Source organism: Notolepis coatsorum (assembly GCF_963971535.1).
Source record: "Notolepis coatsorum genome assembly, chromosome: 12".
NCBI lineage: Eukaryota > Metazoa > Chordata > Actinopteri > Aulopiformes > Paralepididae > Notolepis > Notolepis coatsorum.
The window spans coordinates 63596012-63623648 of record NC_140176.1 but is presented as its reverse complement, the minus strand read 5'-3'; the positions used below and the strand labels follow the sequence as shown (position 1 = coordinate 63623648).

General features: G+C 44.9%; 1 pseudogene across 1 annotated transcript; it reads left to right on the top strand.

The window, feature by feature from the left end:
• Window positions 1-350: 350 nt before the first annotated feature.
• Window positions 351-8326, top strand: LOC311237871 (F-box only protein 6-like; annotated as a pseudogene). Its single transcript has 2 exons — window positions 351-717; window positions 7493-8326. The product of its transcript is annotated as an F-box only protein 6-like (transcript).
• Window positions 8327-27637: the final 19311 nt, after the last annotated feature.

Below are 27637 nucleotides of genomic sequence, written 5' to 3'. Positions count from 1 at the left end.
ATGTTTTTTATTTTATTTATATATAAAATAAATGTATAAATAAATGTATGGAATAAAAAATATAATATATGAAGACATCGGACTGACTGATGTAACTAAACTAAATTATTAAATCATATTGACCTGCCATGATGACCTGCCGTTCACCTTTGTGGCACCTGTTGTGTGATTTGATTGGTTGGGTTCGTTGCACGTGATTACATCATTCATTTGCATGCGCACACTTTAAGTTTAACGTTAACTCTAGCTAGCGCGAGAAGTTTCTAGCTGCAGGCCTGCAGCACTGTCTCTACTTAGTAGCAGCAGTTATTACAACTTACAACAAGCTTAAGTTAGGTGACATTTATATAATGGACCGCTTTATTATTATTGGAAAAAAGCGAGGGAGTGTGGTCGTGGATGATGTTGTTGATGGACTTGGTGGTCGTGGAGATCCACCAACTAATTCCAGCAACGTGGTGGTCGAGAACGTGGAGGACATTGTGTTCGTGTTGCCAGACACGGAAGATAATGAGGAGGACCTGGACGATGAACAACAAGGCCCCGGGCCCGGGGTAATGTCAGTGGCGAGGCCCGCAGTCGCAGAGGGTTCATCTTCGGCCGAAGATGACTCGGATAACGACAATGAGAGTGGAGGGGCCGCCGCCCGGGGGGGAGAACAGGTGGCGGCGTTGGCTCACAGTCACATACCTGCCATCATTCGCGGCAAAAGGCCTGGTGGGCCTGTGGATTTAAGCCAAGATCCAGCTGAGGGACCGAGATGTCCTAAACTAATGTCTTACCCGACTAAAAAATTTGGATCTCAATCGAGGGGGTTTAACAACTCTTGGTTCGAACAATATCCATGGCTGGAATATTCGCTCTCTTCCGATGCTGCATTTTGTTATGCATGTAGACATTTTTTCCACCATGGGCCAGGTCATATTGAAAAGAGTTTCACCCATGCCGGGTGTCGCAACTGGAGAAAAGGAGCAGAGAAATTGGCGCAACACAACACTAGTGTTTCCCATAAACTAGCCATGGAAGCATGGTGTGAATTTAAGCTGCGATCGAAATGTGGGTCGAGGATTTTAACACAACTTGACGCTGGACATTCCAAGATTGTACAAGAAAACAGGCAATACATGCACGCAGTAGTTGAGTCACTACGGTTTACAGCTTGTCAAACGATTGGTCTGCGAGGGCACAGAGAAAACGAGCAATCGGCCAACAGAGGGCATTTCCTTGAAATGCTTGATCTGATTGGAAGGTTTGACAGTACTGTGTCAAAGAAGTTAGCTAGTGGGCCTGGTAATGCTAAATATGTGCACCATGACATTCAAAACGAATTGATTGACATTATGGCTCGCATGATAAGGAGTCAAGTAAGCGACGAGGTTAAGCTGGGAAAGCACTTTGCTTTATTGGTTGACGAAACCAAAGACGTAAGCAAGAAAGAGCAGATCTCCGTTGTTGTTCGTTACCTAAACAATGACAACATTCACGAAGAATTCTTGGATTTTACTCCCGCAGATGGCTTAGATGCACAGTCTTTACTCCAGTCAGTTAAACAGACTTTGGCTATGTGTAACATAGACAAAAACGCATGCATTTCCCAGTGCTACGATGGTGCATCAGTTATGTCTGGGTGCAACAACAGTGTCCAGGAAAGATTTCGCCAAGAAGTTCCACAGGCCCTGTATATCCATTGCCATGCACACAGACTAAATTTGGTTTTAGTTGATTGTGTGCATAATGTGAAACCAGTCGCGGAATGTTTTGCAACAGTACAGATGCTGTACAACTTTTTTTCCGGGTCTGTTATTCACAAACTGTTTATCGAGAAGCAGCAGGAACTTGAGCCCACTAAACGGGTAGTGGAGCTGAAAAGATTATCAGACACGCGATGGTCCTGCCAACATTCTACACTGTGGGCAATAAAAAGAGTTCTCCCTGCCATTTCAGCGACTCTTGCAGATGTGAGCGACCAGTCAAATGCTCACAGGGCGACCGAAGCAAAGTCACTGATTGGATTGATTGATGGGCAGTTTGTTCTGCACGTCACTATGCTGGAAAGCATATTCAGCCTCACAAAAACCCTATCCGATCATCTACAGGCCACAGATTTGGAACTTGCATCTGCCACTGATCTGGTCTATTCAGTTGTCGATGCCCTCAACGAGAAACGCAACGTTGAAACATGGAACGCAATCTGGAAGTCTGCCAGTGACCAGTGTGCTTCGGTGGGCATTGAAATGCAGCGACCACAGCCGAGGAGAAAAGCACAGCCTCGCCACCTGCAGGGGTTCGTGGTGAACAGCCAAACAGGGTCAAGACAGCGATTGGAAACGTCAGACGACTATCGGAACCACTGTTTTTTCCCAGTAATCGACCGACTGGTTAGTGAATTGAACAGACGTTTTTCAGCTGAAAACTGTCACATTCTGAGAGGAGCAACAGCTCTCAACCCCATGCACAAAACCTTCATGGACAAAGATAGCCTTTTGCCAATGGCTAAACACTATGGGGTAATGGAGGAAAACATCTCTGCAGAACTTCACCAGGCAAAGCGACTTATTGAAAGAAAAAAACAAAGTGGAACTGTCGTCAACACCACCCATGACGTGCTGGTGCTATTAAGGCCATACAATGATGCGTTCGTTGATCTGTACAAACTTGTGTGCATCTCAATGACATTGCCTGTCACATCAGCTGCGTGTGAGAGGAGCTTTTCTTGCTTACGCCGGATAAAGACCTATCTGAGGAATAGAAGCGGAGACGTTCGAACCAGCAACTTGGGTCTGCTTGCAATCAGTTCCAGAAGGACCAAAGAACTGGACGTCAATGCAGTGATCGATCGCTTTGCTGCAAATCACAACAACAGGCGGATCGTTCTCCTGTGACTGGTGGTGAGTACCATGCAGTCTTTGTTGACTTGACACACACACACACACACACACACACACACACACACACACACACACACACACACACACACACACACACACACACACACACACACACACACTGGAATGTACGGGCGGCTGTGCCCATTTTAATGTCGGGCGGCTGTGCCCATTTTAATGTCGGGCGGCTGTGCCCATTTTAATGTCGGGCCACACACACACACACACAGACACACACACTGGAATGTACGGGCCGCCGTGCCCATTGGCTGTTACGTGGTGAATGAATGGTGCATGTCATAAATGTAGTCATATTATTATTGGCTATGTTTTCGTTGTCCTTGTGATTTGTCATTATCTGATATATATATATTTCGTTGCTATACCCTTTGTAGAAACAAAATCTTAAATATTACACCTTTCCTTTGGTTACTTTTCTTTCAAGCGTTGTTTTAAATTCTAATCATACTGACTGAGACCTTTTACGCTCAAGCGTCAGATTACCACTCCCGATATAATGTCGAGCTTTATTGGGTTATTGGGTGCTTGCATTGGTGTATAACGCTAAACATTTAGTAACGTGCATTTTCAATGATGTAGCCTATATTAGCCGTTATTTTGTTTGTTGCATTAAAATTAATTAGCACCTGCTATAAACAATTCAGCCCCCCCAAAGCTCCTGCAAGGCCAATTCTCTGGCGCCGTCGCTGGTACCAAGCAGACAAGGCAATAGAGAATATACAAGAATGTGCGACTTTGGACGAGTAGTGACTCTTGCTTGAGGTTCTCAGGAACGTCCGGGCGGTTGGTACGTCAGGAGACAGTGTCGGCCGAGAGTGGTGGTCCTGGGCACAGGGAGAACAGAGGTTAGGACATGGCAGGCAATACAGACAGAGCAGCAATGTTGGGTACGTCCTCGTACCTAGGTTTGATAGGATAACACTGAGATGATCAGGAGCAGGATCCGTAGGGTTGATATCCGGGCTGGTGATGAGCTGACAACTCTCAGCTGGGCTGATTATTGCCAGATGACAGCGTGGGGATGATGGAGACGGAAGCTGCCCATATAAGGGCGTGGAAGCAGGCGGAGAGATGGAGGCTCTTGCCGTGATTGTGACATGGAAATTCTACCCCATACACACTTTCGGCCGTAGTTCTTTACTAGGCTTTATCTCACGGAGATAAAACTGGGAACGAGGTTATGAAAGAAGCAACAGCTTGGCCTCTCACCAGAGACCCTGTGCAGCTCACAGCTCAGTAAGGGAAGTGAGAGTCACGTCACGTTAGAGCTTAATAATAATAATAATAATAATAATAATAATAATAATAATAATAATAATAATAATAATAATAATAATAATAATAATAATAATAATAATAATAATAATAATAATAATAATAATAATAATAATAATAATAATAATAATAATAATAATAATAATACATTTTGATTTATTTTAAAAGCACCTTTCTCAAAGTCAAGGACACTGTACAGTGTAACATAATATTTAGTAAAAGAGAATAAAAAAAGCATAGTAAAGTAAAAATAAATAAAAGGGGGCTTAAAAACTGCTTATACGCAGAAAAGTAGACATTGATAAATGTGCATGGAAATGTTCCCTTGCAGAATCATGGAGGAGCACGTCATTATCTGGCACTTGACCACAGCGAGCTATTTTAGACTTGAGACTGCAGGAAGTCAAGTCAAAAACAAGAATTAATTTCCTGTAAACTATTTTAATTGTACACACAATCTTTTCATCGTCTCATTTATCTGTATTGCTCATTATTATTCACCCATCGTACACTATTAGTGGAATGGTATTGATAGTGTTAACCTCGTATGCCCAAACCATATTATTATTATTCAAGAAAATTCGGCTAAAAGTACATACCTGTCACGTTCCTAGGCCCGGTCCTGGCTGGACTGGGCAGGATGGTAACATTGGGCAGTGCCCTCCACCTAACATTGGGCAGTGCCCTCTACCCAACAGTGGCTCTCTACCTAACATTGGCTCTCTGCCTAACATTGGTCTCCTACCCTCTGGTGGCCATCCGCAGACGGTGCGGTCCAGTACACTGGACATCCTGACTACTGTTTTAACCTTAATTAATAGTGTGATCAATGTGGTGTCCTGGTGTGTGCTGTCATTGACTTAACCTTCCCTGGTGTGATGTGGTGCACTGTTTTGGGTTATTATGAGTTGCTTTTGTGTTTAGTTGTGTTTAGTTGTCATTGCTTATTGTCTAGGTTGTGTTGTGATTCTGTGTTGGCCAGGTGTTCTTGATTGTTAATTAGTTGGGGTATTTAGGTGTCTGTCTGTCCTCCCTTCCTTGTGGCGACATTCCTCCTGTCTCCCTCCCCGTTTCCTGTCCACGCCATATTGTGCTGTCATCCTCTAGTAAGTGTTTGTTGTTTTGTTTTGAGAAGTATGTTAAGTAGTTTCTGTATGTTCTTTGTATTGCCCTTGGTTCTAAAGTAAACTCCCTTCTCCAAGCTTCAATCCTCGTCTCTGCCTCCTCCATTACGTTCCCTTTCTGCAAACTGTGTTCTAACCTACCCCATCGTAACACATACCTAAGTAAATGGAAGATTGCTCCACTTCTACAAGGTCCATTTGTATGTTATTGGTATCTAGGGACATCTATGGATCTCAGGGAATGTATTCCCAGTCTTAGAAATATTGTGTATGTTACTAGGCTTGAGTCAATTGTAATGAACCAAAGGAGAATATCAATTATTATTATTAAAAAAGATTGTCATATTTTATGGTGAATAACATCATGCTAACATTGACCAGATGGCAATGCACCTTCTTGAGATCAAGTGTACAGAAGATATAAGCTAAGTAATAAAGGGCAGATGATTTACAATGGGTTTTGTAGATACAGTACAGAATTTTGCTATCCAGACACATGCAATTTGAAATATCTAGAATATAGAACATCAGGCCTATAAATGACCTTATCATACAAGTCATGCATCTATGGATCGGGCCAAATCTCCTCTTTACAATGGCAGAGTTCACTCTGGATTTAGTACCACCAGGCGCCCGTTTCAGGGCAGGAAAGACTGTGAATGAAATCTACTGTAAGTACAGTTACTTTTTTATATTGTTTTACTTTATTATTTTGTCCATCCCGCGACTTACACAGAAAGGTAAAGAAACAAACTGCATTGTATTTTATGGCAATAACATCTGCAGGTTTGTTTGACTCATGAGATATAATCACGAAAATAACGTCAGAATCTGCGCATTGAAATATTTTCGTTACAAGACGAAACATCTGGCGAGGGTCATTTGACAAGCTGTTCGGACGAGTGACCACGTCCGGTTGTGAACAGTCCCTGGACTGACCAGTCACCGCTGATGGCAAAAATGATTGACCACTGTTGTAACCAAGGAGAAGTCCATTGTTTTGACTAGAGCATCGAAATGAATTGCAGCGGACGGCCATTTTGGATAATCATGCCAAATTATTACTGGTACACACATTACAAAAACCTTTGTAAAACATACATTTTCTGTGGGATTTTTATAAACTTCAGGCTATGACTTATGTTTTCCAGATCCTACCTCTCAGCTGGAACTTAAGAACAGGCATCTGGCAACCAGTAAAAATAAATGTGAGTACACAAAACCTTTACTTCAGTGTGTTCAAATCTCTGTTACTCTATTTCATTAGCACTCAAAGTGAAACTTCTGAATGTTACCTTTCAAAAGAGACCAGACTCATGCATGTGCTAAAAGTAGAAAGTATAATAAATCGCATGACTTTGGGTATGCAATCGTAAAATAAATAAAAAGAACAAGCCCCATTGTTGCCCTGATGCTTAACTCTCCTGGCGCAATGAAATCGTTGACACCATCTACAGATCCAGCAATGAAAAAAATCAAACCTCTACTGCTCCTCTACTGCTCCTCCACCACTCCACAGGCCAAACTGATTTTGTGACTCCTATTGTTCTGGACCGCACCAGATTTCACACCTCCACTGCCTCCCACGGTGTATCAGGCTGGGGGGACTTTTTCATCGTACATTTTTATTCGTCCCAAACGCCCTAGCTCCATCCGATTCCTTAGCTTTTTTCACTGTTTACTTATCATGCATTGCAACACTAATATATGGGCCGTGCCCCGAACCCACTTATTAAAAATGATCTTAGGGGTCTGAGGCAGTAGCCCCCGACCCCCTCTCTGGGGGAGCACTTAAGTTAAGCACCCTCCCTTTGTTCTTTTTGGGGTCAGCTCAGTCACCCCCGAAATATAACACCTGAGTGCTAGTTCTAAAGGGTGGCAGAAGCGCAGCAGTAGAAGTTTGATTTTTCAGTGCTGGATCTGTAGAGCCTATTGCTAGGCGATCTCCTCCCATTCGGGCAGTTTACAGAGGAGGGACAAAATGTTTGCATGGGCTTGTCCCTATGCCCTATGTGGTAAAAAGCCGGGCTAGCTTAAAATTCTTCGATATAGCACGCAAATATCGAACAACACACAGGGATGAAGAAAATAGCCATCATGGGTCAAATATACGGCGTGAGCAGCACGAACGATGAGGTCCCAAATCAGAGTCTTCTTGACCCAAATACATGTTCTTCTATTGTACAGATCTACGCTCACTTCCTTGGGAGGTCTTGGAGGAGATCTTCATGAGTCTCTCTCCTGGTCAGGTGGTACGCGTTTGCCGGTTGGTGTGCCACGAATGGAAGGATGTGGTTGACAGCGAATCACTGTGGAGGTAGAGATGTCGAAGAGACGGGTTCCATCTCTGTCATCCCACCAGGCTTCCTAAAGACTGGAAGCTGTTCTTCTTCCTGTGCAAGAAGAGACGCAATCTTCTCAAGAACTCAAAAGGAGAGGAGAAACTCAATAGCTGGCAGATTGTGGACAGTGGAGGAGATGGATGGAAGGTTGAGGACGTGATGGGCCGCTCGCCACATCCAGACAACACGGTCCAGAAGAACTTTGTGACCTCGTACCTAATGTGCAGGAAGTCCCAGCTGATTGACTTGGAGGAGGAGGTGTATAATCTCTCATTTATGGACCACTTCCAGCCGGATATCAAAATATCTGATTGGTATGCACCACGGTGGGACTGTGGCAGTGTATATGAGATCAGTGTGGAGTTGCTGAATAAGAAAAAGAAGCCTGTCCAGCCTTTTGCTCCTGATGCCGTTTACTTTGAGCAGTGGAACGATCAGCCATGGAATGAGACGACCCATGTATTCAAGAACTACGGACCCGGAGTGATACATACGATTTGTCCACGGAGGCAAGGACACCCAGTTCTGGGCCGGTTGGTACGGAATTCGGGTCGCAAAAAACAGTTGTATTGAGATCTGCCCGTCGGTGGACATATGGCTCCGATTGGTCAAACTGAAGGGGACCTATCTTGAACTCCGCCCCCTTTTTTCCCTCTCGATCCTCCGATCACAAATGTGACAGTTGTGATTGGAGGATCAAGAGGAAGAGGGCGGGTTTGAGATGGGTCAACAACACCGCTGCTTACTGCCTACCTCCAGCCTTCGCTTAAGAATTTGCACCTTTTCCAAGTCTCTTCTGCCTCGTGTTCCCAGTTGTTTTCCTTTCTGGAATATAGTGTCGCTACTATTACAAAAGCTTGTATATTGTGTTCTGTATGAACTGTAATTTTTAACGTCAGGAATTTCCGCCCCAAAGAGGACATGTTTAGACTATAGAGGAAAGAGGAATGCCATGTGTACAGTCTTTTTTTTTTTTACTAAAGCACTGTATATTAGCACTGGGCACTTTGGTAAAAGCCACAGAAATATATCTAGGATAGTGATTGAACCGTTGAATAGATTTGTCATAACGCAAGTGGAAATGCAAGCTGAAGCGCCCATCGTGACCAATTTCTAACTGTTGGTTCACTTAAATTGCACGCATCACTATGAATGTAGAAGCACCTTCAGAAGAAGCCATTGAAGTAACAGGTTTGGTATTTTTTACCTGCAATGCATGGGTATTTAATTTGATTTGATTTGATTATTTCCAAACCAGAGCTAATGTAAAAACTATGGCAGCCAATAGGTTCAATAACTTTGGAAATGGTCCATGAGATGGTCCGTGTTTTGCAACCAAGTACTTTACAAGCCTTGGAGGAATCTTGAGAATCTCATCTTATTGAGAGGTGCATGCCCAATCTCCCGCTATGCAAGTTTGCCTATAGGGAGGTGTAGTCTGCCTGACGTCACTTTAGTTTCCCGCGCGGTCCACCCGTATAGGGATTTATCATTGGGAAAATGTATTATCGGCTATTGTAATAATTCTGCCTCATGAACATTGGCAAGCTTTCCATTTTTGCACAAAATGAGTTCCCTTCTATCACTTACATTAAGCATTTTTTAAATAAAGTTAGTTATAAGGTTGTTTAATTTGTAGTTAAAAAAGAACTACACTTACCAGTAGAACGCCTGTCATTCAGTGCTGTCGCCTAATACACGTCACGTTCCTCAGTGAACGAAAACATAAATGTTGTTATTTTGCTACTTTTACGATTAATTGCAAATTGTTCATGTTGAGCTATAGATTGTGGATGAATACACACAGAAAGGTACACCATGCCAATGTTCATGCTTTATTTGTTTTAAATCAGACGATTTAAAAATGTGTCCATTGGAAATACATTGCGATTTCAAGAGGGGTGGACCGCGTGGGAAACAGCAATGACGTAACCACTACACCTCCCTATGGATATACATGAATAATACTTGGCATTTCTATAGACATTCACATTTTGGTCTGAGCTGTTTGTTATGTCAACTTCAAGGTCCGTCCCTCAGCCATAGAAAGAGTGTCTGCAGACCAAGGAGACTCACTATAGTAGCAAAGAGACCTATAAAATCTAGCTCTGGTACAATCGCCAGCAACTCTGGACTATCTTGGCTTCTTTATGGTCGTTATGGTCTGAGGTTTAGTGATATTTGATCTATTGTTTTGCCCAATGCTGTTCCCAAGTTGGAGTGTAAACAATCCTGTTAGTGGGTTAATGATTTTGAATTTAAATGTCTGTAGGGGAGTGACTCAGCTATATGCTCAGTTATGAACGTCGATGATGTTAACGTAATCCATTTGATTAGATGTAAACACACAAAAAACGATCAGTGATAAATATCTGTATATTGCCCGGCCCGACAACTGATCCCAGTACACTGTTGCTCGTTTTCAAATCATGTGTTTCAATCATAACGATTTTATGAATTGAAAATGAGGGACCCTGGTGTAAACAAGACAAACGTCTTTCTCTGGTCTGCATCCCCTTAACAATTGTGTGTATTGAGCCGTACTGTATTGTACCCATTCTGCAATCTGTTAAATAAAGTGTTCATTAATTCATTCATTCAAAGAATGCACCTATTCATGGCTAATTGGAAGTTGTCGGCCTGTTACATACCCTAGTAAGGGGACGCAACACAAGGCCACAGACAGGGTAGGTGAGGGTGCAGTGACACAAAACCACGGAAACAATTAGCAAAATAATAGTATTTATTTTACAACAAAAAAAAATCAGCAACACAGAGAGCGGACGACTTCCTACTGGCACCAAATAAAATACAAAAGGAAATGAAAACCCACCCTCCCTTTTACAGGCACTGAACGCTCCAAAAGTACAGGTGGTGGTGCCCACTCTAAAGCTGGTGTCTTTAACATCAGGTCACCTACGTGATGCAAAAATTTAGACCCAGGGTATCTTCCTGTCCTCAATGTCCCTGTGTGCGAAACAAAAGATTAATATACAGGAAAAATAATCACCATTGGCTGGGTGACACAAGGGAAACAAATATACAAAGGGTTTGTTGTGAAGGATCAGATTAAACCGAATATATATATTTATTTATGGATATATATTTAATAGTATTTGTATATCGTTTGATATCCCCTGTATATTCCTTGTACAATATGCACTGAATATCCCTTTAGTCTACTAAACAGCCCATAATAGTTTCATTCTACCATTGGACGAGAACCTGGCGCCAGCAGCCATACCCCTAGGTTCAAGTTCAATCGTGCCGACCAACATGTCGTGGCAAGCCCGGTTCCGCGTAGGAATACGTCTGGCGAAATACGAATGGTACTATTTGTTCACAGCGCATATATATATGGCGCAAGTAAAGTAGAACTTTCTTTTAGTCCATTAGTTCTTTACCCTCCAACCTAGTAACAGACGCGAAGCCTCACCCACGACGCACGTGTGGTGCAGTAAGGCCTACTTGGCCTCAGAATAGGCATTGAGATATCGTGTGGATTAATAGTTGAATTGTCATAGTTTGGCACTATACCGTCGAGTTGGACGTATTTCTATTAAGCTAATAATAGTCTATTATGTATGGTGCATCGTTCGGTTAGAGTTATAAAGTGAGCAGCACCCCCATCGTTCCTGACGTTATCTGGAGTCTTAACCAGGCTGGGCAGACCACTTGTGGTGCTTGCATCCGAGGAGCTCCGGGCCAGGACGAGTGGACCTGTACATTGGATTACTTTACCCGGACGACGGCGAGCCTTCCACGGCTTGGATTATCTACATGCTTTGGGTGCTTTGATTATTCCATGGATAACGGCCAACACTGCTGAGTGTTGGAACTACCCCCCGGAGAGGAGTCCAGGTGAGACGGCGCTCTACACCAGTGAGGTCGCCTCACGTCTCTCCGTTGTGGACCGGCAGCTACCGTCCACCAGATGGTCCAGCTGTATTCATCTGCGGACCGAGGTTCTGTGGGCATCGTGTTCAGGACTCTGAATTCTCCCAAGAAATCGTCGGCCAGATGGGATACCGCCAGCGGCTCTTCTAACCCCCCCTCCTACTGTCTTACAACCAGCGGGACTCCCCCCCCCCCCTTAGTGTATCCAGCTATAATCATTTAAGTACCATCGCTATAGTTCCCTAAAGAACCGGGTTGTATACTTACTCCCTGCGTAACCAGAGATTGGACATTCAATGTTGATTTACCTACGAATACTCATTTGCCATACAAGTGCATTTCAAATCATAAATGTCATCAAGTGAACGTTGTATATACCCTTTGCTATATAAAATATTCGATTTGTACATTTGTGTGGACTTCGTTTCATCAGGTGGGAAAGTGTTCATCATATCTATATCATGTACTGGATGGCCAGAAGTTAAAGTAGAAGAGGTAGTGGTTTAATAATACCATACTTATCAATACAGTCAGGGAATTGTACCCCTCAGTTACAATTGGTCCTTCGAGCCGGAGGGTAACTAGTGTAATATTAATATAGTGTTATTAATATTAAAATGGCCTATGATGAACACTCCACGAAACGGTCCTCCTAACGTAGAACGCCCGCAGCGCAGACGACAGCCACCTCAGTACTTAGAGGATTACGCTGTCAGTCAACTACCTAGCCTTCGACAAACGGTAAACGCGGTAAAAGTAGAAAGTAAAATTATGTCTGACCTTAACGACCAGGTTTCCCCGACCACAGAGGCCCTAGTGGGTTCTAATGTAACTGACCAAGCTCACGGTGGGGACCAGGAGGGAGCTGACATGCCTTTACCCCCCGCCAATACCGAAGAAGTAGTTCCCGACCAGCCCCGGGAGGAAGACAACCCTACAGAGAGAGAACTCTGCACGGAAGAAGAGGAGGAGAGCGCCGAGGAAATAGAGCTCCAGGACTCCCCAATGAGTACACCCAGGAGCGGCTCACCCAGGAGCGGCTCACCTCCACAACCGTCTTCCCCCAGCGAAGCGGAGAGGATGCTACAACAGGCGTTCCTCGTCAGCCTGACAGCCTCTACCGAACGCGATCGACTTCAGGGTGAACGCGATCGACTTCAGGGCGAACACGATCAACTCCAAGCGCAGCAACGGAGCGAAGAAGAGCGCATACGCCTGGAGATGAGACGCCTTCAGACGGCATACACTATGGCAAGAGACCGAGCAGACACAGAGCGCGCCGCCGCCGAAGCCCAGCGCGCCGCTGCCGGTGCCCAAAGAGAAGCAGAGCGCGCCGCCGCCGAAGCCCAGCGCGCCGCTGACGGTGCCCAAAGAGAAGCAGAGCGCAACACCGATCTCATCCAGCGCGAAGCCGAGCGCGACAGACTACAGGGCGAGCGCGACAGACTACAAGCCGAGCGCGACAAGTTACGGGCGCGGCTAATGAAGCGGCTGAACCACAGGGCAACACCCTCTCCCTCCGCCAGGGGTTCAAGGAACTCGTCGAGACAACAGTCAAGGGCAGCGTCTCCTAACCGAGCAAGCGACCCTGAACTTGACCAACAGACCAAGCCTATACCCCCCGCAGACCCCCTTCCCAGACCGGTCCAAGCGAGACCCAGCTACAAGGAAGGAGCGGCATACACTGCGGAGAAGCTAAATAAACGACTACAGGATCTAGAGGACCTGATAGAAGAGGAAGAGGGAGAGGAGGAGAACCAAGCCCGACGACAGCACAGTACTCCACCGGACCAGGAGGTCCAGTACAACCCAGGCTATACCCCCGCGGCGCTGCGCTACAGACCCCCGACTCTATACACGGGTGAGCATGACGCACGACCAGCCCAGAGGAATAGCACCTGGACCAGCGGGCCATGGTACCCTGCCGGTACCAGCCCACAGAGAGGCGCAAGAGGAGACTCGCCTAGGAGGCCTCTCCCCCAACGCTCGCCGATGTATCAGCCATCCACGGCGTCATACACAGCGATACCGCCCACCAGACGGAGTGTGTACAGAACACTCGCCAGACAATATGACCCGTTGGGATGTATTCTACCTTACACCACCAGGGCAAAGATGATTGTACGAGCACTATGGGACAAGGACCAGGGCTGGGACGACCCCATACCCGCACACCTTGCCTCAACATGGAGAGAGTGGGAGACGGAACTCCGCTCACTCCCAGGCGTCAATATACGCCGCAGCTACTTCCCATCCACAGTGAGGCCAGAGACATGCAAGATTGATCTACACGTCTTCAGCGACGCCTCCGAAGTAGCCTATGGATCGGTGGCCTACTTGCGTGCCCAAGAGAAGGGAGGAAAGATACACACTGCTTTCATCCTGGCTCGCTCAAGAATAGCCCCACGAAAGCAACAATCTATCCCGCGTCTAGAGCTCTGCGCAGCCCTAGCAGGAGCGCATCTAGCCACGTTAATCCAACGTGAACTCACCATTCCGGTGCACAGAACAATCTTGTGGTCAGATTCCACGACAGTACTCACATGGATCAAGTCTGATTCATGCAGATACAAAGTCTTCGTGGGAGTCAGAGTCACCGAGATTCAAGAGTTAACAGAAGCAGCGAGCTGGCGGTATGTGGACACCAAACACAACCCAGCTGACGTCATCACCCGGGGAATGTCTCTGGATGACCTCACCCGTCGCAACATCTACAGTGACGGACCAGAATTCCTCAAGCTCCCGGAAGAAGAGTGGCCTACGCCCACCCCACGGGAAGCAAGTAACGAGGAGGCTGAGAACAAGAAACCTATGTTCTGTGGACTGAGCACAGTCGCCTCCACAGACCCCAACATAGATGACTGCATTACCCTAGAGAGTGCGCAGCAAAAGACATTCCTGTGGCACCACCCAGAGATTCAGTCCACCACTGACATTTCAGCAGCTGACTACGAAGAAGCAGAACTTCTTCTACTACAACGAGCCCAGAGAGACTCGTTCCCCGATGAGCTAGACTGTCTACAGGGAGGAAAGCCCGTCCCATCAGACAGCAGACTGCTCCACCTGGCACCCGAGAGTGACGCCCATAATCTCATCAGAGTGGGTGGTCGCCTGCGGAGAGCCCGCGATCTACCGGATGACATTAAGTACCCGATAGTCTTGAACAGCCGACACAAGGTCACAAAGCTGATCATAAAGAAATACGACGAGGATGTACACCACGCAGGAGCAGAGAGAGTCTTCGCGGAGATCAGACGTCGCTATTGGATACTTCAAGGAAGAGAAGCGGTGCGACGCTTCCAGCGAACCTGTCTAGACTGCCGAAAGTGGCGCGCGCAGCCCAGCATACCACGGATGGCTGACTTACCCCCCTGTCGCCTCCGACTCGGCGACAAACCATTCCACTCCACAGGCATGGACTGTTTTGGCCCGTTGTATATAAAGAGAGGAAGAGGAACCGAGAAGCGGTGGGGTATTGTATTCAAATGCATGACCACCAGAGCGATACATATCGAGCTCCTTCCGACCATGAGCACAGACTCATTCCTTATGGCCTTCCGAAGATTCACATCACGGAAAGGAAAACCGTCTACATTGTTGTCTGATCACGGGACAAACTTCAAAGGCGGAGAAAGAGAGCTGAGAGAGAGCTTCCAAGCTATGGGCCCAGACCTTAAGACCCACCTAGCTCCATCCCAGATCGACTTCCAGTTTAATCCCCCGAACGCACCCCACTTCGGTGGAACCTGGGAACGAGAAGTACGTTCTATAAAGACAGCCCTGTACGCCGTGCTTGGGGCCCAGACTGTGGCGGAGGAAGTCCTAATGACAGTCCTCACGGAGATCGAGGGAGTATTGAACTCAAAACCCCTCGGTTACGTCTCCAGTGATGTAGCAGATGTCGACCCAGTCACCCCCAACACACTCTTAATGGGGCGGCTGGACCCCGCGCTACCCCAGACAATGTACAGGCCTGAAGAAGCGAACGGCCGAAGAATGTGGAGGTACAGTCAAGTGCTAGCTGACAAGTTTTGGAGCAGCTTCCTACTCCACTACCTACCGTCTCTACAGACCCGCCAGAAGTGGGTAAAAGAGAGAGACAATTTGACAGAAGGAACAGTCGTCATGATTATCGACCAGTCACTACCCAGAGCTATGTGGCCGGCTGGCCGCATAAGCAAAGTGATCACCGGTGCCGATGGCAAGGTCCGAGCAGCTGAAGTACTCGTCCAAGGGCGAACTTACACACGACCCGTGGCGAGGCTAATAGAACTGCCCCGACTCCCAGATACTATCGATGATGACCATGACCCCATGACTTTGTGAGTTGACTGACCCTTACAGCGGACCTTGAGTGGTAGACAGTGCGGTTAATCTGTCTCTGCTTAGCTAATTAGGTGGGACTAATTAGGGGGCGGCTGTTGTGAAGGATCAGATTAAACCGAATATATATATTTATTTATGGATATATATTTAATAGTATTTGTATATCGTTTGATATCCCCTGTATATTCCTTGTACAATATGCACTGAATATCCCTTTAGTCTACTAAACAGCCCATAATAGTTTCATTCTACCATTGGACGAGAACCTGGCGCCAGCAGCCATACCCCTAGGTTCAAGTTCAATCGTGCCGACCAACATGTCGTGGCAAGCCCGGTTCCGCGTAGGAATACGTCTGGCGAAATACGAATGGTACTATTTGTTCACAGCGCATATATATATGGCGCAAGTAAAGTAGAACTTTCTTTTAGTCCATTAGTTCTTTACCCTCCAACCTAGTAACAGACGCGAAGCCTCACCCACGACGCACGTGTGGTGCAGTAAGGCCTACTTGGCCTCAGAATAGGCATTGAGATATCGTGTGGATTAATAGTTGAATTGTCATAGTTTGGCACTATACCGTTGAGTTGGACGTATTTCTATTAAGCTAATAATAGTCTATTATGTATGGTGCATCGTTCGGTTAGAGTTATAAAGTGAGCAGCACCCCCATCGTTCCTGACGTTATCTGGAGTCTTAACCAGGCTGGGCAGACCACTTGTGGTGCTTGCATCCGAGGAGCTCCGGGCCAGGACGAGTGGACCTGTACATTGGATTACTTTACCCGGACGACGGCGAGCCTTCCACGGCTGAGTGTTGGAACTACCCCCCGGAGAGGAGTCCAGGTGAGACGGCGCTCTACACCAGTGAGGTCGCCTCACGTCTCTCCGTTGTGGACCGGCAGCTACCGTCCACCAGAGGGTCCAGCTGTATTCATCTGCGGACCGAGGTTCTGTGGGCATCGTGTTCAGGACTCTGAATTCTCCCAAGAAATCGTCGGCCAGATGGGATACCGCCAGCGGCTCTTCTAACCCCCCCTCCTACTGTCTTACAACCAGCGGGACCCCCCCCCCCCCCTTAGTGTATCCAGCTATAATCATTTAAGTACCATCGCTATAGTTCCCTAAAGAACCGGGTTGTATACTTACTCCCTGCGTAACCAGAGATTGGACATTCAATGTTGATTTACCTACGAATACTCATTTGCCATACAAGTGCATTTCAAATCATAAATGTCATCAAGTGAACGTTGTATATACCCTTTGCTATATAAAATATTCGATTTGTACATTTGTGTGGACTTCGTTTCATCAGGTGGGAAAGTGTTCATCATATCTATATCATGTACTGGATGGCCAGAAGTTAAAGTACAAGAGGTAGTGGTTTAATAATACCATACTTATCAATACAGTCAGGGAATTGTACCCCTCAGTTACAGGGTTCATACAGAAATGTACAGCAAACTATAAAGAACACCAAAACACAATGAAGTGAACCAGAGCTTTCACCAGCTCTACCAAATGTACCTAAGAACCAGAGCTTTTACCTCTGAAGAGCCACTGCTCTATATACCTAAGAACCAGAGTTTTTACCTCTGAAGAGCCACTGCTCTATATACCTAAGAACCAGAACAGTGCTACAGTAGCACATGAACACAGAGTGCTATAGTAGCACATTAACACAGAGTGCTATAGTAGCACATTAACACAGAGAGACACCCAGCCACCACCACAATAAGCCAAAATAGCTAACTAACACTGCACAAAATGAGATATATAAAGGGAGAGTGGATGTTGATTGCAGAACAGCTTCAGCTGCCGTTGCACTGGGGTGAGTTGCTGATTGACCAGCTGCTGCTGCAACTAGGAGACACCTGAGAATGGGATATGTTACACAGGAGGGAGACAAAAACAGAACAACCAAAACATGCCTACAGTATATACACACAACAGATAACATACATAACCCCCATATATATATATATACATAAGTACACTGTCCGTAACACGGCCACATCAGAGGTACACTTCAACATCATATTCCTTTTGTTAATGATTTTGTTGCTGTGCATAATAATTCAGCACCGTTGTTTTAATCATTCATCTTTTCTCTGTACACCACTCCTGTGTATTAACAATTTTTATCTTGCTAATCATTGACGGTGTAAAGACAACTTGTGCATTTTATGCCTGGTGCCTGTGTATACTACTATTTCACGTGTGTCTCTCTCTTCCATGTGAGCTATTGCATTTGATACAATTTAATGACAAAGTTATAAAAAAAATTACCACAAATTTCATTTTTTTTTTATAAAAACAATAAAAAATAAAAATAAAAAGTACTGTGTATAGGCAATTGTTGGCCATATTATAACATTTGTTCAGTTTACGACAGTCTATAGTGTTTGTGAGATTTTTTTCCAGAGATTTTGGTAATATTTTCCACTCAAAAAGCTTGTTTCTAAAAGTACCGATTACAGAAAAACACCCAGAAAACATTGCTTTGTGTGTGGGTCACGTTGCGCGGCACGCCCACGCTCGAGGGACAATGTATTTATTTAGCGAATGCAATGTTTTCAAATAGCCACATTGCTGTATTTAGTTTATTCATTACTGGGTCATATTCTATAATATATTTAATTTTATTGAATTTTTTCTCCCATCCCCAATTTCGTATCATCCAATTCAACCCTCCCCTGTCTCGAACGCTGTTTCATGCCTCCCACAAGCCGGCTGCAATGTGGACAAAGTCATACATTGCACAAGTCCCCTCCGATACTCGAGGTAACAGCAGTCGCATCTTTTCACCTGCGCGGCGCGATCTTTCAGCGTCAGGAGTCTGGGCTTTGGAGGGGCCCCGCCCCCATCGCTTCCTGATTCTACTGCGCAGGGGCACCAACCGACCTGTAGGAGTCGCTGTCCACAACGCCCGATCCCCACCCATCAGTTTCCCTCCCCCTAATACTGCCAATGTGTATTAGTGTGGACGACCAGCTAAACTGAAAGCAATGTGGAGCGCTGGGCTCGAACAGGCGAACCCAGCGTCTCCAGCATTCGTGGTGAGCGCATTGCCCACTGCACCACGTAGCCGCCAACCCAGAATTGACTATGAGTGTGTCCGAGGCCTAACGGCTAGACGATGTTGGCTAATGTGAAGCTACAATTGACGTATTTTCTAGCGAATGCAATGTTTTCAAATAGCCACATTGCTGTATTTAGTTTATTCATTACTGGGTCATATTCTATATATAATATATTTCATTTTATTTTAGCTGAGGGCTAACGTTGGTCACGCTGCACGGCGCGCCCACGCTCGTGCCCAAGGGACAAAGTATTTATTTAGTGAATGCAATGTTTTCAAATAGCCACATTGCTGTATTTAGTTTATTCATTACTGGGTCATATTCTATATATAATATATTTCATTGTATCAACCTAGAACGGAGGATGAGTGTGCGACCAGCATAGCCAGAGCTGAATGCTTGCCTGCGGTAGGCCTGCATTAGCTCAGCTAGCTCCCATGCTAGCGCTGGCTAACAACAAGCAAGCCAAGACCCAGGCATTCTGACCACTCCCTGCCCCCAGGGAAGATGCTTGTAGGAAGGCAGAGGGCATAGAGGAAGCCAAGGCTCTAGGAAGAGAACGGGGTAAGTTTGAATACACATTTTAACACACACATTAAATTATTTTATGAATCATATCTAATAAAAGAAAATGCTATTTCTAATATGTCAGCTGTTCTATATTGCCAGAAGAAGATTTTCTACATTCCATACACTCAAATTGTTCTTATCCCAAGTAAGGAAAGTGCTTGAAAATTCATTTTTATCTTCACATTCAAGTTCCACAATTCCAAGTTCAACTACATATGAATAATAATAACAATAATAATGATGATAATCATACACATATTTGATATAACTGGAAAGCCCTAGTTGCTTAAAAATGATAGCAAATATGAGGTACTTTGACATACCCAGTAACTAATAATCTATCACAAACCGATCTACTTGACCTGACTTACCATGCAGTGAGGGCAGGGGTGCAGTCGTAATATCAGAACTGCCTGGACGCTGCGCGCTCCCGCGCACACGCACGCGCACGCGCATACATGTTCCCTCGCGTGTGCACAGACCAGCTCAAGCAAACCCCCCACAGGGCTTGTATTTTGGTCTTGCACTTCTCTTTCTTTGTTATGCTATGCAAAGACTAGGTGATAAGTGGCGGGTACTTGGCGCACGGCCCGACAGTAGATGAAAGTTGTGAACGCATTTTTGTGTGCACGTGCGTGCACATCCGTGCGCACACTTCTGCTCAGCAAACTGCTAGGACGGCGTGGTACCGAGTGGTACCACCACTGCATCACTGAGTGAGGGGAACTCTGCTACTATTCTTACTACTGTACTATACTACGATACCTTTCTTGCTAATATGTCTAGTGTCTACAACTATGCACTCAGAGTGTAACACTCAAGCTTGATACTATTTGACAAACAATGCCACTGAGCCTTAGCTGCAAGAGATGTATCTCTCCTGCTGACTTGTTGTTCACAATCTGTAAGTTGCTTTTGATAAAAGCGTTATCTAAATGACTCAATTGTAAATTGTACTTAATGCACCGTATATCTGTTATGTGTCATGTTCATGCCACGTGAATTTCACAGGCGCTGTACTTATGCTGGGACAATGGGACATAAACGTCCTACTTTTGGTTGTGTTGTGCCTTCAGCCTTGTGCGTCATACATGTGTTGAGACAAAGAAGTCGCACTGTAGATGACATGAGTCTGCTGCACACTTAAGGCTGCAGTGTGTCAAACTGGCCCTTCAAGATGTAAGGATGCTGCTATTGTGAGTCACACACCAAACCTGTTTCATGTAACTGAAGGGACAGAATAAGGACGGGCATTTTATATCCGTCATAGGTTTGACAATTCATTCAATATTTATTTATACTTGACTAGTGAAACAAATTTACCGTGTCAAGATATTACATTCACGAATGTCATATAGTGCATTAATTAATACAGAAACGTGAGACAATCAGAACAATTAAGAGATACTAGAATGTCTAGTTTCAGAGTTTCCTGCAGGGTATTCCATAAGGTAGGGGCAGAGAAGCCAAAAGCAGATATACCAAGTCCAGTACAAACTCTATAGGCACTCTAAGTGTAAGCCAATCACTGGATTGTGTACAACAGGGTCCAGTGGTCTATTCCAATAAAAGAGTAATATAATTTGGACAGTCTCTAATTATGGCTTTATAAAGAAACATAACTCCAATATCTATGCCAGAGAGGACCACCTGATGTCATTCTATAGGATACAATGGTGAGTACCATAACTATCACCAATGATATATCTAATGGCTGAATGATAAACTGAGTGGATTATATTAATATGTACTGTTGGACTGTGGTAATTCCATGTACGAATAAATAAATTATGATGATGATGATGAGTCTAAGGGTGTGTTCACATCTGAAAGTCCAGGGATAGTCCGGACTTTCTAATTTGTTTACAAATTAGATCCGCACCAAATGTGAAAATGATACATTGTTTAATTTTGGTCTGCGTTCACACTACCCTGTTTGGTGCGGATCTAATTTGTAAACAAAGGACATGCTGTCGCATCTATTGGACTAGTCTATAGCACTCACAAACGTAATCAGTTGCCGGCAGCGTAATGAGAGAGATACTATTATGAGCACGGGCCGGCGCTAGTCGACTAGAGAGGAGAGGAGAGGAGAGGAGAGGAGAGGAGAGGAGAGGAGAGGAGAGGAGAGGAGAAGAGAAGAGAAGAGAAGAGAAGAGAAGAGAAGAGAAGAGAAGAGAAGAGAAGAGAAGAGAAGAGAAGAGAAGAGAAGAGAAGAGAAGAGAGGAGAGAGAGAGAGAGAGAGAGAGAGAGAGAAAGAGCGAGAGAGAGAGAGAGAGAGAGAGAGAGAGAGAGAGAGAGAGAGAGAGAGAGACCTTTCCTTCCTGCGTAAGCTTTTTTTTTCTTTATCTGAGAGAATGTCCGCGAATGTCCTCCTCACGCAGGAGAAAGTTTGGGGGTCCGCGCGCGGCGCGAGTCTAGAGTAGAGAGAGAGAGAGGAAGAGAGAGACTGCGTCTAGAGAGGAGAGAGAGAGAGAGGGAGGAAGAGAGAGACTGTCCGCGTGCGGCGCCAGTCTAGAGAGGAGTAGGCTACTTTGCTTCCTGGATTAGGTACTATAGTTCGATTGAAACGAACCGAGTCCCAACTTTTCAAGAGGACCATGGTTCGGTTGTTTGGTCCTCATTATAGTTCGGTTTGCGTTCATACCTGTACAAACCAAACGGACTATCGATCTAAAGGGACCATGGTCCACTTAAAGGGACCATGGTCCACTTAAAGTGGACCAAACAGAGTAGGTGTGAACGCGCCCTAAGTTTAGAGAGATATTTCATTCTAAAGTCTGTGAGGCTCCCCCGTCTAACCAATCAGAGAGGGTCAAAGGGAATTTTTGTTGTAATAAGCGCACAACGTTGCGGTTAGGCTACATGGTCCTCATTGCCGGACGGTGTTGCCGGACATAGTTTCACCCACTAAATATTCTTATTCCAATGAAGTTCCCTTTGAGCTTCTTCAATTGGTTAGAAGGGTGAGCCTCCCTGATAATTCTTGAATTAGATTAGATTAAAATGTATTGTCATTATACAGCACAAGTACAGTACAACGCAAATAAGTTTGGCATCCAACCAGAGTACAAATGTAACAGTAAAGTGCAATAGTAATATACAATGTGCAGGTGATTAAACTGGGTATAATCTGGATATATAAATTTGTACTAATGGGTGTAGTGCTAATCAGATGTATGTACAGAGTTGTAATACCAATATGTACAGTGATCCAGGTATAAAGACAGTATTGTCGTAGTCATACTGGCCAGCAGGGTAACTAATACGAGTAGGTAAGGGATAGGTACAGATATAGATAGAGTATCTACAGATATTTAAAAGGATTATGTGTAGGTACGTACATACAGGTGGATAGATAGATATATATATACGGTAAGAATACAAAATATATACAGTATACAGCATTATTGTACATGCTATCATACAGAGTTATGGATTATATGCATATGCATATGGATATGTATCTGGTAAATATACTGTACATATAATGTACATACAGTATATACAGTAGGCGGTATATACAGCACTGTTGGCCTATTACCTTTAATCTGAATGAAATAAAAGGCATTTCCTGGGGTTTACTCTTGTGGAACATGTTAACTAGCGAGTTTCACTTTCAGTTTACATACATTTCAATTCATAGCAGCAAACCCAGTGATTGTAAACTCAAGGCTCAGTCAGTCCTGTATTGACTGGCTCGAGATTGTGCAGTATTACCCGCACTGTCGATGGTCTATCTGCAGTGTTTTCATCTCACTGCTATCTGCGCCTCATATCCTCAGGGCCTGTATTCATAAGTGCTTATATGAGACCAGTTTGCTTCTTAATGTCGGCCACAAGTTGGCGGGGGGGACGGGGACAAAACTAACTGAATCGACAAAATGTAAGTTTCACATGATCTCCAGAATGCAAGTGATGATGCACTAGGGCAGGGGTTCTCAAACTTTTTTATACCATGACCCTATTTTATTTAGGATTTCTTTTGGGGACCCCAGACCGCGTCATTTCAACGTGGAATTAAGGAATATCAAAATAAAAGCACACATTGTTGAACTTGATCATGCATATGTATTAGAAAATGTTATTACAGGGCGGTCAAGTGGCGTAACGGAGATTGCGTTCATCACCAACCCCGGAGCGGCTGGATTCGCCTGTTCGAATCCAGCTCACAGCTCCGGGGTTGTCACCAGCTTGGCTGGCCGTTCACACTAATACAATTGGCAGTATTAGAGGGTGGGAGAAGCTGGCGGGGTGGGTCCGGGACGTGTGAATATTAAAGGCAACCAACTTGTGTTCAGCTTTTAGTTCAGCGTTTCTCTGATTGGCCACACGGCCACGTGACCGCCCTAGCACACGCCCTTCGCGGCAGAGAGAGACGCGGCAGACGCGGCAGCACTGGGTTTTATCACTGGAGATACATTTCTCACTCACCATTGTATTTTGCGCCATCTGACAATATCATAATGATGTGTTTTCCACAATCATTCATCTAAAAAATTGTATGGGCGTAAATACATGTTAAGATATTCAAAATCGTCACTGCAGTATAGTTTGTTTATACTTCAGAAGTGATGTACAGTGACGAGTGAATCTGGTAGTTGGTTGTTAAAAACGCGAAATAACATAATAACGTTACAGTTTCTAGTTCAGTCAGCAGCCTCGCGAAATAACATTATACATTATGCTCCGCGAAATAACATTATATATTATGCTCCGCGCTTCAATTATACATTATGCTCCACGCTTCATTCATTCATTTCATAATCAGTCAGCAGCCTGCGTCCTCCGAAATAACATTATACATTATGCTCCGTGCTTCATTCATTCATTTCATAATCAGTCAGCAGCCTGCGTCCTCCACTGATGCAGCAGTTTCTAGTTCAGTCAGTAGCCTCGCGAAATAACATTATACATTATGCTCCGTGAAATAACATTATACATTATGCTCCGCGCTTCAATTATACATTATGCTCCGCGCTTCATTCATTCATTTCATAATCAGTCAGCAGCCTGCGTCCTCCGAAATAACATTATACATTATGCTCTGTGCTTCATTCATTCATTTCATAATCAGTCAGCAGCCTGCGTCCTCCACTGATGCAGCAGTTTCTAGTTCAGTCAGCAGCCTCGCGAAATAACATTATACATTATGCTCCGTTGTAAACAGCGACTCCTACAGTTCGGTCGGGGCGCCTGCTAAGCGCGGATAGGATCTAAGTGGGATAGTGTGATCCTTCCACATGCTACGCCCTCTCAGTGAGAATCCGCGCTGCCAGGTGAAAAGAAGCGGTTGATTGGCTGGACGTGTGTCGGAGGAAGCACGTGGTAGCCTCCACTCTCCCAGACCGACTGTGGGGGGTAAGTGCGCAGCGACCAGGAAGGGGATTGGGAATTGGCATAACTACTAACACTAAAAAAAAAAAAAAAAAAAAAATGTATTACTGGCGGCTGGGTGGCGCAGCGGACATTGCTCTCCTCACCAACGCAAGACACACCGGGTTTGAATCGGGCTGTCGGTGTTGCCTCCGGCTTGGGCCGGCAGTCATACTAACTCAATTGGCAGAGTTAGCGGGTGGGAAGTCGAAGGGTGGTAGTCTGGTCGTTGTGAACAGCGACTCCTACAGGTCGGTTGGGGCGCCTGCACAGCAAAGTCAGGAAAAATGGCGGGGGCAGTGTGAGCCTCCTACATGTTACTCCTCGCCAAATGAGAGTCCGGCTGGCAGGTGAAAAGATGTGACAGGCTGCCTCCACATGTATCGGAGGGGACATGTGATGCAAGGCTTCTATCCTCCCTACAACCGGCCAGTGGGGGGCATATGCGAGCAACGATCAGGACAGGGGAGGGAGAATTGGCACGAGAGGTAAATTGGGATGGGGAGAAAAATCACAGAAAAAGGAGGAGACAAAGTAGATAAAAAAAAGAAAATGTTATTACATCACTATGTTATCAATTTAAGCATTACATCACGCGCAGGAGTGTGTTATAGGAATTAGATCATTCCTAGGGGTGGTTGTTAGGCCCGACGCCCAGCGGAGGGTCGTTAGACCCCCCTACAACTACAAGTGGTGTAATGTATTTTATACAATGGCCGAATTCACCCAACCTTATTGCTATAGAATAAACACACAGTAATTGAAGAATATGGAGATTTATTCACAAAACCATCCACAGAGAAAGTAGATCCAATAGTAGATCCACTAGTAGACACCAGAGGGAGCTCTACAAACCATGTTAAACCCAGATAGACAGTACTGCTACATCTTTTGTATTTTATTTTTTTATTATTTTTTAAACACATATATAAACAAACATGACAACACACGATAAGATACACAAGCATTAATACACAGTGTATATCCAACGAAATTACCATTTATACCAATGTCTTATACAGGATATACCCCTAATACCTGTTATCTAAAAACCTACACACATATGCTCCAGCTCAAACCCCCCCCTCCCGGACCCCTCTTTGGATAGTACCTCCATTATCCCTCGCTCCTAACCAGACACTACCATTATAAGCTAGCTTTTATTCTCTCCACCACTTCTAACCACATTGTCATTTTGGATTCATTGAGACCCAGAATTCTTGCTGTAGATATTTCTTGATAAATCACATCGAGATATGTAAGAAACCAAACTTTCCGAGCTTCCGGTTTGACTACAATATGTAGTGCACGCGTTTGGTAACAGCTCTGCTCCCGTCACCGTTAATTTTGTTCAAAAACATTATTTTACCAAATACCAATGAGATTAAACCACATCGTACGTATTGATAGGAACTTCTACTAACTATATCAAAAGACATAAAGACTCAACATGGATGGTAAGGATAAGAAAAAGGGTGGAAAGAAACACGAAGCAGGAATTCCAACGGCGCCGATTGAGACACGTTCAAAGAAAATAACAGGCGATGCTGCGGCGGATCCGTTGTTGACAAGCCCCGATGGGGGGAATATAATGGAGAATATACCGGGACCAACGGCGACTGGCTCCGAGAGGGAGACAATAGATGACAACATAACGGGAACGACAGGAAAAAGTACTGTGAAGGATAAAGCAGGGGATTTTGAGAAGATAATCGCCAACAAATCCATCGGTCCCCTCACTGCACCTACAATATCAACTGACACAGGCAGTGCAATTACACAACCCGACTTCAACTCTCTGACTATCCTGATTAAGGAACAGATGGTCGCTTTCAAATTACACATCGCACACATCGATGCTAAATTCGAAGAGGTTATGAAAGCGGTCGCTGTACAGTCCGTGCGAATCACGACAGTGGAGAATACGGTGACAGAAATGACACGGGTAGTCAAAGAGAACGAGAAGAACGTCAACGATGGATTGATAGAGTTAACGAATGAGATAAAAAATGTGGAAGAAGCATGTCGGAGGAAAATACAAGAAGTCAAAGATGAAGCGATGGAGAGGCTGCTCGAGACCCAACGTTACTACAGGCGAAATAATATCCGCATAGTGGGACTTGATGAATCAGTCAATTGCACAGACGACAAGTTTCCAACAGTGTTAGCAGAGATTTTGGGTAACAACATTGTAACCACAGAACCGATAGTGGACCAATGTTACAGAATCGGTACTCGAGAACAAAGAGGCAACGGTCCAAGAGTCATCATTGTTACTCTGCGCAAGACGGTAATAAGAGATGACATCATCAGAGGTGCACGCAACCAAAGGGGGAAACTGAAATATGGTGAAAATTCAATATTTATCTACGAAGATCTATGCAAAGAGGCCATCGCTCAGCGTTTCCCCTACAAGGAGGTGATGCAGAGATTGTTCAAGAGTGGCCTCAGGCCAAGGCTAATATACCCTGCACTATTATCGATCGTGGGAAAAGACGGCCGGAGGGAAGGAATACGCACGCCTAAAGCCGCCGAGGAATACTTGAAGCTACATGGAGCAGGTCCCCCAGGGCAGAACGTCTGTCTCGGACCAGATAAGCCTACTCATCTCTCTCTTTCTCTTTGTATTTCAGTAATTTTATTAGAATGACTTTACCACGACTCAACAAAAGTAGCAGATGATATGCATGCCGGCAACACCAAGGCACAAGGTGTATAATATGGTTCGTAATGCATTATAT